At 43.4% G+C, this 13,940-nt stretch overlaps 1 protein-coding gene across 1 annotated transcript in view; it reads right to left on the bottom strand.

Annotated features, from left to right (window-relative positions):
* The window catches only part of SAMHD1 (SAM and HD domain containing deoxynucleoside triphosphate triphosphohydrolase 1), a 1,157,401-nt gene that overhangs the window by 1,006,745 nt on the left and 136,716 nt on the right, over positions 1-13,940 (bottom strand). The gene's annotated exons all lie outside the window — the stretch shown is intronic.

Here is a 13,940-nt window from a genome sequence, read left to right as displayed (position 1 = left end):
TTGGATCAAAGAGATATATTACAATGGCAGCCACAAGGGTTGGCCATCGGAAGATACCCCCAGTGAAGGTGCCCCCAGCAACCAAGGTAATTGGGTTGAAGCAATACCGCATTCCAGGAGTGCATGAGAAAATAAGTAAAACTATACAATAATTGATTGAGGCTGGTGTGATAACTCCAACCATCACTGAATGGAATAATTCTCTGTGGCCTGTTCGTCGACCTGATGGGCGCTATAGAATGGCGGCTAATTACTGCGAGCTGAATAAACATACACCCCCTTTGACAACCGTGGTTCCCAACACTATCACTTTGATTGAAAAAGTACTGAAACATAAAGGGACCTGGTATGCAAACATTGATATTGCCAGTGCTTTCTTTTCTATACCATTGGCCCCTGAGTGTCAAGAGCAATTCATCTTCTCACATTGTGGCAGACAATTTAAGATGTTTTCTTTGCCTATGGGGTATATACAGTATCCCCACTATCCGTCACTGGCTGGTGGCAGAGATCCTGGATGATGTATCTGTCATTCCTGGGGTAAAATTGACCCATTGCATTAATGATGTGATGATTCAAGGAGCGACACAAGAACAGGTGCAAACTCAGTTGGAGCAGGTTGTGGAACTGTTGCAAAGTAAAGGGTGGATGATTAATCCAAACAAGACACATGGACCCTCTCAATATGTGAAGTTTCTAGGAATTCAGTGTAATCAGGGACATAGTGCGGGGAGTAGCAAACTTTAAAATCTTTTGTTTTGCCTTTGGCAACAGCTCTCTAAGAAGGAGAAAGCGATTCATTGACTTGTTTGGTTTTTGAAGACGACACATCACTCACTTGAGTCAGATTTTGGCTCCTTTGTACAAAGTGACAAGAAAGAAACATGAGTTTGAATGGGGTGAACAGCAGAAGTGTGCGTCTGACTTGGCAAGGGAGGCTATTCAACAGGCTTTAGACCTATGGCCAGTACAGGAAGGAGACCTGAGTTGCATGTAACTGTTCAGGGGTGGAGCATGTGGCAAAAACAGAGAAGAACGCAGGTGCCCCTGGGTTTTTGGACTAAAAAGCTACCTGATACTGGAGAGCGATACTGTCATTTTGACAAACAGATACTTGCTTGTTACTGGGCTCTAGTGGGTAGTAAGCAAAAGCCCCTAGGTCATAATGTGATTCTGGGAACTGAGATTCCAATAATGCAGTGGGTGATGAGCACCCATAAAACTCACCGCATAGGACATGCACAAGACGCAAGTATCATATGCTGGAAATGGTACACACATGATAGGGCCCAAGTGGGACCAGCAGGGACAGCTGCTCTACATTAACAGGTGTCACAAGCTCCTGTGCAGGATGAGGAGAGGGTGCAGGAGGTACTGCAAATAAAAGTCACCAGTGAGATGGGGTGAGCCATTTGAATCCTTGTCCCAAGAGCCTAGGAAGCGTGTATGGTTTACTGATGGTTCAGCCAGGTATGTGGGGGCTAAGGAACATTGGAGCGCAGTGTCCTATAACCCAATCACCAAGAAGTTGTTAACTACTACTGGAGAAGGGACAAGTAGTCAATACGCAGAATTGTATGCTGGGTTTCAGGTACTGAAACAAGAATTACATGGGACTTGTCACATTTACACTGATTCATGGTCTACCGCCAATGGGTTAGCCATCTGGCTTTCCCACATGGCATGCACATAACTGGCACATACATTCAAAGGAGGCGTGGGGCAAAGAGTTATGGCAAGAAATTTGAGAAATGCTAAATCAAAGTACCATTACTGTGTATCATGTAGTTGCCCACTGATTCATTATAACGATGGTTCAATTCCACTGCAGGTGACAAAGCCAAAAACTCAGAGGCCGAAATGGCGACACAGAAATCTGATTTGGTGGGGATGGCTAAGTGGGCACACCAAAAATGAGGACATCTGGGAGAGAAAGCCACTAACAGGTCGCCAGAAGTTAGAGAGATGCACATTCCCCTAGACTTGATAAAAACTGTGATCATGCAATGTCCTATTTGTCAACACACACAACAGAGATTTGTCCCATAAACACTAAACGGTCAGTTGGGGAGAGGGTAATTACCAAGGAAAACAATCAGAAAGAGTGTTTATATGCTTGGGGCGAGTGGGGGCACTGGCTAACATTTTAGGCATCCCCCACCCCAAAGTTTGAGAGAAACAATCCCTGGTGCGTAGTGGGCTCTTTGCACACCCAAACCCGCCTCCCCTTTGTCCCCCACACACACCCCTGGGCAGATCAGGGGCTATTGGTGCCTGCACCAGAGGGATTTCCTGGCTGGTGTGATTCGGATGGTTCCCAGCCGTCCAACACACGGAACGGGTTAATCAGGCTATAGATAGGGTTGCGGTCTGAGGTACTCTACAAACATATTCTCATTTCAGGCCCTGTAATAAGACCTTGTCTCACTTAAACCATGTCTGGACTAGAATAACGTCTATGAGGTTTTGAAAGTACATGTACCCATGATTGCCTTTTTTGTGGTTTCTCCACGCAACCAAGAGACCATGCACTCTCATCATATTGAGTATAGAATGCCTAGTCTTGCTCAAACAAGGAGCATCTTAAAAATGAGTACAATCAATTTATTATAATATACAATTAAAAACTCCCACTACGATTAATTATTCTGCTTGCCTTGCTAATTCAAGGCTTAATCCTTCAAAAGAGTCAAAGATAGTCTGAATTTGGGCCATAAATTGCCTACATGGTGTAAGTTTGCCCATTAAATTTGAAACAAACAAAGGCCCACTAGCCCAGTGTCTCAGAAACACTATTTCAAAATGTTCCATTTTTGGACCTAAAACTTTTGTCCCACAAATGGATATCTATTGCGTAGTACATAATCAAGTTGTAGTCTAAATGCACTAAAGAGGCCCAATATTTATATGCTAGGTGAGTTTTGTTAAGATACAGGATCTGCGGTTTTCATGTCAATCTCTTCTTTAACTAATCTTCGTTTGAGTGGTCGATTTACGCCACAGACATTCCATGTCGTTATTCTCAAAGCATGCATTGATAAATTCTTTATAAATCACTAAGTACCATTTAGGTGAATTTCTAGTTTTCCATTTTCTCTTTTTCCAAAATGTTGAGATTTCTCTGGACTTCAGGATCATAAACCACTTGTCTGCCATTTTCAGCAAACTGGCAATAATGTTTAGTGTATATTTACCAGCAGAGGGCAACTCACCCACCCCCACCCGAGCCCCAATCCCACCCCAGAATGTAAAGGGGAAAAACTCCATAAGTTTAGGCACTAAAATGTCAGAGACAGCCAGAAGTGCCTGGTCGAGCAATGCCCCTCAGACCCAATTACAAAAAATAAAATCTATTAATTACAATTTTAGCATTCCCAATTATTAGGAGGGAATGGATCCTTAAACAATGGTCACAATTTAATAACCTCCAAATTATTAATTGCTAATCACTATTCATATCACAACTCTGTGACATCAACATTGAACAACTAGATAAAACATTTACTATTCCTTTTGTTTTTCCCATTGATTCAAAATACTTTTTCTCTGACAAGCAGAAATAAGTATTGCTCTACTGAAGAACCTTGAGTCTAGCCAGCTCATGGAGTTAACCTGGTGTTCCTGCAGTTTTTAAAGTGTTGATCTTTTTTTCCTAGGCCGTAGTTATTTGATAAAAATCAGGCCGTGCAAAAAATAATACTGAGTCCACTTTAATTGTGGAGGCAGGACGTGCTCTGAAGAAAATGACCTGTTGAAATAAACAGTGCCCAATATAAATTAGGATACTACAAAATTGGTTCTTTGAGGCAGCATTAAGATTGGAATGCTTGTGCATACACAGTGGAATCTGATTAGCTTGTTTGATTTGGCATTCCATCTCTCATTCAGACAGATCTGGAAATGCTTTCCAGAATAGTCCGATGAGATACTGGCAGAAGCCATTGCCATCTACACCACCCAGGACCCCAATGCCTTGCAGAATATTCTGTCTGTGATGGTTTGAGGTCCTCAAACTTCCTCTTAATGGCCAACAGTTGTTATAAATGTCCCTTTACTGCTTCAGATGTATAGGCTGCAGTTTCCTCAATGATGTGTAGTTAGGACACCAATGTTGCTGTTAACAGTGAGCGATTGTTGTTACTGAAGAGCAGCCGCCTTAACTGCTGCACAGTGATTTGATGCCTCCACAGTAGCACTCATTGTGGTGGTCCTCATATCAAGGTTATCAGGAAAGGGCTGCAATTGTTTAACCACATCAGGCCTTGGTACTAACATACTTAGCTCTAAGTTCTCCTCGATCTGTAGGCTAGAGATGACATTTGAACTGAGTCTTTGATTTTATGTCTCACAAGGAAGCACAGCCTGCAGTCTCTTGTTAATCCTAAACGCTGCAGGCCATTAACTCTCCAGTGTTTCCACAAATGCAGGGATCAGCAGCGACAGGGAGATGGCTACACTCTGTCGGACAGCGTCCATTATCCATGCCACCACAGGAGAAGCTGCAGAGTTCGCTACAGTTGGATCACAAAGTATCCCAGCTGTTTGGCAAGATAGGACAGAACAGGTTTCCGAATCTGCAAGTTCTGTTCATCCTGGCACTGGTGCCAGTGTCTTCCTGCTACCTCCATTAGTAGACCTCTTGTCGAGTAGCGTACTGTCAGATAACAAAGTCTGACCACGGCCGCCACAGCTTGGATTAACTCTCGGAGGGACAATAACTGCTATTGCCACTAAGGTAACAAGGCAGGAAGAAAGAAGAAGCAATAGGCATGAGAGCCAAGACAAGCTTTCAAATCTATCGATGACAAGTTGGATTCAGCAAGGATTAGTCATTAAAAGCCAGTAGGTGATAAAAGGTACTGAAGCAGTACTGCTGCCATCTTTCTTTCTCTCTGAAAGGGCCATCGTAAAATTCTACATTCAAGTCAAGTTTGGTGCAAGTCCATTCAGTTTGGTCTGTAGTTGTGACCTAAATTTCCTATGGGAGCTAACATAGGAAAACACTACTTCTTTCACACCCCTTAACTTTTTTTCTCTTGTGGACAGATTGTCAGGAAACTTGGCATGCTGACATGCAGCTGAGTAAGTGGATTGCCAGGGTTCGTGCAAATACGTGCATGGGGTCAATGGAAACACTCAGCCCTAACTACACCATGGCTAAAGCCAATATGTAATACTGTATATTACATGGTTTTATAAAATTGGGAGGGGACACAGCTCCCCTTCCCTAAGCATTTTTAGGCCCCATCCCTCAGCGTTGATTCTTTTTTTGGGGAGGGGGCGTCAGGCACCTTTCACCGGATGTAGACAGGCCCTGGGGAAACCTTGCCCTGGTGTCCAATACCAGTGCAGGGTCCTGGAAACTCAACAGGGAACACATATTTGCACCCACCAGGGCGTGGGCAATTGTTGGCAGGGGGAGAGAGTGGGAACAGAGAAATGCTGCTCCCAACCAGGCAGGGTCAAAGTGATAAAGATGGCTCCCACCTGTACGACAATAGTTGCTGGCTGGGGAGCAGACTGAGGTCTTGGGGCTCCCAGTGCAGCTCCCAACGACTGGTATGTGGTGGGTACCGCAGTCCCTACTCCCAACCACACGCTGCGCATTCCAACAGACATATTACTTTATATGAAAAAAAACATAGAAATTCACTGAAACCCAAAGGCAAAAGTGACATTATAGGTAGCAATTGTAATAATATCTCACTTTACCCAAAAAGTAAAAAAACTTAGAAATTCACAGAAAACAAATAGGCATGTCATATTTAGGTGCAAATATCAGTAAAACATACCTTTTTAGATCAACAGAACCACTGAAATTCACCAGTTTATAGTTATCTCAAAAAACTATAACCTATGCCCTCACCATGCACTGCTAATTATCCCACATATTACAGTCCTGAGAAGCTCTACGACATAACTGATAACATGACCGCAGCATCTACAATGACATCACTGATAGCACTGTGCATTGCAGGGGCGCAAGTAGTAGTACTTTGGGGCACTAATTATAAATATTTGAGAGAAGTATAACTGGTGATTTTCAGTGGTTTTGTTCCATTTGAATGGCCTGTTTTGACCGACGTTTCTACATATTTATAACCTAACTTTTACCTTTATTTTTGTTTTAACTTGTGGTTGTATATACCCTGACCACTAGGCCTGGTGTTGGGGCTTAAATTGTTTTTTTTTTTGCAGCCAAGTGTGGGAAGATCTAGGGTGGGCCAGGGACTGACACATTTATGTTTTAGGGGGAGGGAGGGAACACGGCACCCCTCATCAAGCTAGAAAAGGCCCCGGCAACCCCATCCCCCCAGAACCAAAACCTTGCAAAACCCTCCTTCCCAGAGCTGATGAAAGGCCTGGGGGCCCCATCCCACAGACCCAGCTCAGAAATGGTGCCCTGGGGTCTCCCACCCATGGGACACTATTTCTCTTCTCAAGAGTGCAGACAGAAAGAAAGTTTTGTGCTCCCACCCGGCAGAGGAAAAAGAAAAATTCTTGCATCAAGCGGAAGCCATGTTTGCTCCTTCTGCACCCACGATGGTCGCAGGCAGGGAAGCTGGTGGGGCTCCTGGGCCTTTCTCCAATGAGGGAAGTACTGTAGGGGGCCTCAGGTGGGCAACAGAACATCCCACTTAAAAAAAAAAAAAAAAATTAAAGATACCTGTTCCTTCAGGAGCAGGGAGCCCTGGGGCTCCCCTACTGCCCCCAAAGTATTTATAAAAAAATTAAAAGAGTGAATACTACATGAGCAGCCAGAGCCACTGGTTTCTATTCACTGTTCCTACTATGGAGTGGTTTGGTAGTGATGTCCCTAGAAGTGGCAGGTGTACCACCAATTTCTTTTTTGGACTGTGGGGGCTGCAAGGACTGCAGCAGACATTAAGGGCCTGATTACGACCTCGGCAGATGAGATACTTCCTCAAAAACGTGACGGATATCCTGTCATCCGTTTTACAAGCTCCATAGCATATCATGGAACTTTTAATACGGCGGATGGGATATCCGTCACGTCTGTGACTGACTCAACCAAGGTTGTAGTCTTCTGTGCCATTGAATCCATGAGCCCAGGAAACTTACTTTAAAAAAAAACAAAAACATTCTGAGTTCTAGGCTATTCACCTGGAGTGCAATGCCCTCTTGTGGTTGTTTTTATGATTGCATGGTCTGAAAAATGTTAAAAGAAAGACTCAGACATGTTTGTTTTATTTTTATTTACAAAGTAAAAAACTATTTCTGTAACTACTGACTGAAATTTTTCTCCCATAAGATGTAATAATAAAATCTATCTAACAAGAACCAGACATGTTTTTAATAACATTCTATTGAACATTTTTTTAGTACTCAATATTAATAAACATTGCATGTAACATATTGGTGATTTTTGGAGTAAGAGGACATGTATGTGTGTGTGTATATATATATATATATATATATATATATCAAAACAAATCCCTTTCAGGGTTAGAGTGCCGCATAAATTATGCAAAAAAAGAGAATAGAGAACTCTGGGTAGTTCCCAAGTTTAGGTGGAGAGCAGCTCTAGTAAGGAGCACCCTGCAACATCAGCGACACTCTAGATTTGCTCACCTCAAATGTCTGTTTATCTAGCAAAGTTTTTAAGCATTGGATCAGCACAGTGCTATCCACGCCGAGCTAGATAGTGACAAAGTCTTTTGCCATTTGTACAGCAAAGTCTTTAAGCATAGGTTTGACACAGTGTCAACCTTGCTGAGCTGTAAAATGACAAAAGCCATTTACCCCTCCAGGCACAGTATTACAGCTTTGGACTGGTAAAATACCATCCAAGCCAACCTGGAATGAGTAAAAGCAACCCCTGACACGTGTTTCGCTCTCATTAGAGCTCATCAGAGAGGTTTAGCTTTGTCCATTTTATATATATGAAAAATGTCACTTACCCAGTGTACATCTGTTTGTGGCATGAGACGCTGCAGATTCACATGCTTTGCACATCCCGCCATCTAGTGTTGGGCTCGGACTGTTACAAGTTGTTTTTCTTCGAAGAAGTCTTTTCGAGTCACGAGATCGAGGGACTCCTCCCCTTTCGGCTCCATTGCGCATGGGCGACGACTCCATCCTAGATTGTTTACCCCGCAGAGGGTGAGGTAGGAGTTGTGTATTATAGTAATAGTGCCCATGCAATGGAGTAAATATGTATGTACATAATGTAGTTTAAGGTGATATATTTACAAATTTAGAAATGTTCAAGATCAACTTCGAAACGGCTACAGGCTCCCGGGGAGGCAGGTGGGCGCATGTGAATCTGCAGCGTCTCATGCCATGAACAGATGTACACTGGGTAAGTGACATTTTCCGTTCGATGGCATGTGTAGCTGCAGATACACATGCTTTGCATATACTAGTAAGCAGTTATCTCCCCAAAAGCGGTGGTTCAGCCTGTAGGAGTTGAAGTTGTTTGAAACAAAGTTCGTAGTACTGCTTGGCCTACTGTGGCTTGTTGTGTTGTTAACACATCCACGCAGTAGTGCTTGGTAAACGTATGAGGCGTAGACCATGTGGCTGCTTTACATATTTCAGTCATTGGAATGTTTCCTAGAAAGGCCATAGTAGCACCTTTCTTTCAAGTTGAGTGTGCCTTTGGTGTAATAGGCAGTTGTCTTTTTGCTTTGAGATAACAGGTTGGAATGCATTTAACTATCCATCTAGCAATGCCTTGTTTGGAAATTGGATTTCCTGCATGAGGTTTTTGGAAAGCAACAAATAATTGTTTTGTTTTTCTAATTTGTTTTGTTCTGTCAATGTAGTACATTAACACTCTTTTGATGTCTAATGTATGTAGTGCTCTTTCAGCTACAGAATCTGGCTCTGGGAAGAACACTGGTAGTTCTACTGTTTGATTTAAGTGGAACGGTGATATGACTTTCGGTAAGAATTTAGGATTTGTTCGTAAAACTACTTTATGCTTGTGTATCTTAATAAATGGTTCTTGTATGGTAAATGCTTGTATCTCACTTACTCTTCTTAGAGATGTGATGGCAATTAGAAATGCAACTTTCCATGTTAAGTATTGCATTTCACATGAGTGCATGGGTTCAAAAGGTGGACCCATGAGTCGTGTTAAGACAATGTTGAGGTTCCACGAAGGAACTGGTGGTGTTCTTGGTGGTATAATTCTTTTTAGGCCTTCCATAAATGCTTTTATGACTGGTATCCTAAATAGTGAAGTTGAGTGCGTAATTTGCAGATAAGCTGAAATTGTGGTAAGATGTATCTTAATGGATGAAAAAGCTAGCTTTGACTTTTGCAAATGTAGTAAGTAGCTTACGATGTCTTTGGCAGATGCGTGTAAGGGTTGAATTAGATTATTATGGCAATAATAAACAAATCTTTTCCACTTATTTGCATAGCAATGTCTAGTGGTTGGTTTCCTAGCTTGTTTTATGACTTCCATACATTCCTGTGTAAGGTCTAAGTGTCCGAATTCTAAGAATTCAGAAGCCAAATTGCTAGATTCAGCGATGCTGGATTTGGGTGTCTGATCTGTTGTTTGTGTTGAGTTAACAGATCTGGTCTGTTTGGTAGTTTGACATGAGGCACTACTGAGAGGTCTAGTAGTGTTGTGTACCAAGGTTGTCTTGCCCAAGTTGGTGCTATTAGTATGAGTTTGAGTTTGTTTTGACTCAATTTGTTTACCAGATATGGAAGGAGTGGGAGAGGGGGAAAAGCGTATGCAAATATCCCTGACCAACTCATCCATAACACATTGCCCTGAGACTGATCTTGCGGGTACCTGGATGCGAAGTTTCGGCATTTTGCGTTTTCTTTTGTTGCAAACAGGTCTATTTGTGGTGTTCACCAACTTTGGAAGTAAGTGTTTAGTATTTGGGGGTGAAGCTCCCATTCGTGGATTTGTTGGTGATCCCGAGAGAGATTGTCTGCTAACGGATTCTGAATCCCTGGAATAAACTGTGCTATTAGGCGAATGTGGTTGTGAATCGCCCAATGCCATATTCTCTGTGCCAGGAGACACAACTGTGTTGAGTGTGTTCCTCCCTGTTTGTCTAGGTAATACATTGTTGTCATGTTGTCTGTTTTGACAAGAATGTGTTTGTGGCTTATTATGGGTTGAAATGCCTTTAACGCTAGAAATACTGCCAGTAGTTCTAAGTGATTTATGTGAAACTGTCTTTGCTGAGTGTCCCATTGTCCCTGGATGCTGTGTTGATTGAGGTGTGCTCCCCACCCTATCATGGAGGCATCTGTCGTTATTACGTATTAAGGCACTGGGTCTTGGAAAGGCCGCCCTTGGTTTAAATTTATATTGTTCCACCATTGAAGCGAGGTATATGTTTGGCGGTCTATCAACACTAGATCTAGAAGTTGACCCTGTGCCTGTGACCATTGTGATGCTAGGCACTGTTGTAATGGCCGTATGTGCAACCTTACATTTGGGACAATGGCTATGCATGAGGACATCATGCCTAGGAGTTTCATCACCATTTTGACTTGTATCTTTTGTCTTGGATACATGGCCTATATTACATTGTGAAATGCCGGTACCCTTTGTGGACTTGGAGTGGCAATCCCTTTTGCTGTGTTGATTGTCGCCCCTAAGTATTGCTGTGTTTGACACGGCTGAAGGTGTGACTTTGTGTAGTTGATTGAGAAACCTAGTTTGTGGAGGGTTTCTATGACGTACTTTGTGTGTTGTGAACACCGTTCTAGCGTGTTGGTTTTGATTAACCAATCGTCTAGGTACAGGAACACATGTATTTGTTGCCTTCTGATATGTGCGGCCGCTACTGCCAGGCATTTTGTAAAAACTCTTGGCGCAGTTGTTATTCCGAATGGCAACACCTTGAATTGGTAATGTACCCCTTGGAATACAAACCTTAAGTACTTTCTGTGTGAAGGATGTATCGGTATATGGAAATATGCATCCTTTAGGTCTAGTGTTGTCATGTAGTCTTGTTGTTTGAGTAGTGGGATTACATCCTGTAATGTCACCATGTGAAAGTGATCTGATTTGATGTAGGTATTTAACGTTCTGAGATCTAATATAGGTCTTAGTGTTTTGTCCTTTTTGGGTATGAGAAAGTACAGAGAGTAAACTCCTGTTCCTTTCTGATGAATTGGTACTAATTCTATTGCTTCTATTTGTAGCAACGCTTGGACCTCTAGTCCTAGAACATCCATGTGTTGTTTTGACATATTGGGTATTTTCGGTGGGACGTTTGGAGGGAATTTGAGAAATTCTATGCAATAACCATGCTGGAAAATTGCTAGGACCCAAGTGTCTGTTGTTATTTCCTCCCAATGTTTGTAAAACTTGGTTAGTCTCCCCCCCACAGGTGTTATGTGTTGGGGATTTGTGACGTGGAAGTCACTGCTTGTTTTGAGGAGTTTTGGGACTTTGGACCTTCCCTCTATTCTTTTGGAATTGTCCTTCCCCACTGATATTGGCTCTAATAAGTGGGCCTTGTTTTTGTGAGGTTGTGGGTTCTGTAGTTTGTCCTCGAAACCCCCCTCTAAACTGCGTTTTGCAAAATGTGCCTCTGCTCTGTGGGGAGTAGAGTGCGCCCATGGCTTTGGCCGTATCAGTGTCCTTTTTCAGTTTTTCGATAGCAGTGTCCACCTCCGGCCCAAACAACTGCTGTCCATTAAAAGGCATATTCAACACGGCTTGTTGTATTTCCGGCTTGAATCCTGATGTACGCAGCCATGCGTATCTCCTTATGGTTACTGCTGTATTTACTGTCCTAGCAGCTGTATCTGCAGCATCCATTGCTGAACGTATCTGATATTTCGAGATACTCTGTCCTTCCTCCACCACCTGTTGTGCCCTTTTCTGGAACTCTTTGGGTAAGTGTTCAATGAAATTTTGCATTTGGTCCCAATGAGCCCTATCATATCTTGCCAGCAGTGCCTGTGAGTTGGCAATGCGCAATTGGTTGGCTGCTTCTGCTGCAACCCTTTTCCCCGCAGCGTCGAACTTGCGACTCTCCTTGTCTGGAGGTGGTGCGTCTCCCGAAGTGTGAGAGTTTGCTCTCTTGCGAGCTGCCCCTACAACCACAGAGTCTGGTGTTAATTGCTGCGTGATATAAACCGGGTCTGTTGGCGGTGGCTTGTATTTTTCCTCCACCCTTGGAGTTATGGCCCTGCCCTTCACAGGCTCCTGAAACACCTGTTTGGAGTGTTTTAGCATTCCAGGTAGCATAGGGAGGCTTTGGTATTGGCTATGAGTGGAGGATAGTGTGTTAAACAAAAAGTCATCCTCAATAGGTTCTGCATGCAGGGTGACATTATGAAATGCCGCTGCTCTTGACACCACCTGTGTGTATGCTGTACTGTCCTCCGGTGGCGACGGTCTCGCTGGGTAACTGTCTGGGCTGTTATCTGACACTGGCGCATCATAAAGATCCCATGAGTCGGGATCATCCTGACTCATTCCAGTATGAGTTGGGGACTGCATCAGTGGTGGAGTGGCTACTGGTGATGTGTGCGTTGAGCGTGGTGGAGATGGTGGCGGTGTTATTTGTCTTGCCACCTTTGCCTGTGGCTGCTTGTCTTTTTCTTGAAAGGCAAGTCTTCTTTTCATCCTAATTGGGAGAAGAATACTTATCTTCCCTGTGTCCTTTTGGATATGGAGCCTTCTCTGAGTGTAGGCTGGCTCCATTGACTCTAGTTCTTGTCCGAACTTATGTCCTTGCATTTGTGAGGACAGTCCCTGTTCCTCTGTGTAGGAACCTCTTGGTAGAGGGGTTTTCCAGGGACACCATCAGGACTAACAAGCATTTTAAATTTAAAAAAAACATATCTGAAAAATCTGCGGATGGATCCGAGATTTTAAAATAAAAAAAAATAATAATAATAAAAAAAAAAAAGCACGTGGTCTCCCACATGCTTTCCCTTTGCTTTGCCCCTGGGTGGCCCAGGACCTGAGGGCATTGGTGTTGGGGAGTGGAGCTGAAAGAAGGAGAGGGGCCCATGGGCCCCCCTCCTAGGGCTTATGGTTGCCCCAGAAACCACCACCTTCCTGGGGCTAAGATATTTTTTTTTTAAAAGAAATGCAGGGGGGGGGGGGGCACCCCCACCCCCCAAGGGACCATCACTTCCCCGGGACCCTCACCTCACTGAGCAAATATACTTCATTAGAAGAGGTCTCTCAATCTTTCAATTTCTCTCATTCTCTTTATTTTCCATGCCATAACAGATGGTTTTATGGGGTTGGCCACAGGGCCAGGCCGGAAGCCAGCAGCCTCCGTTTCATGTGATGCGGCTGCCCAAATCTACCAGCCTCATTAGGATAATGAGAGCCCACACACCACCACCAGTAGTGGGTGGGCCTGTAATCAATATAGTAGCCGGAAGTCCAAGGATGGTAATGGTAATGTGAGGGTCCAAACAAGGGAAAGTGAAGGGACCAGATTAGGGTAAGTGAAAAGGCAGGAGGATCAGAATGGGAAGAATGAGCCTCGACAACAAGCCCTAAAGGCAATCTTGTGCAAACAGGACCTGAATGCCATCTTTTCTGGATTTTCTGAAGGTAGTAAAGGTAGCAACCAAAGGATCCTCACAAGACAGATATCTGATGAACCAGGAGGTGCTATCACACATGAAAATGGACCAAACGAAGAGATAGTGGCACCAGAAGAGAAGGTGTACCCACTGAATTTATGAATTTATTGTGCCTGGAATGTGATTACACTGCAGAGCTATACTAAGGCAGTGGTTTTTTTTTGCTAACCATGCAGCTGTAGAACATATAGGACATCCACAAAAAACCTAAACAGCCTTTTAGTTAGCTCACCTTCAACAATAGTTTAGAATGTTTAACAGGTCGGGTGGGGACACCAATGTGAACAGCTTTATCCCAAATAACAAATCTTATACCCCAAACTCTCAATCATAAAGCATGGTCAGTGAACCCATGATTTCAAGCCATCCACTCTGAT

Source organism: Pleurodeles waltl, chromosome 7 (assembly GCF_031143425.1).
Source record: "Pleurodeles waltl isolate 20211129_DDA chromosome 7, aPleWal1.hap1.20221129, whole genome shotgun sequence".
In the NCBI taxonomy this organism is placed as follows: Eukaryota; Metazoa; Chordata; class Amphibia; order Caudata; family Salamandridae; genus Pleurodeles; species Pleurodeles waltl.
Note: the sequence above shows the minus strand (reverse complement) of the source record. Positions and strands in the feature narration are given on the sequence as shown.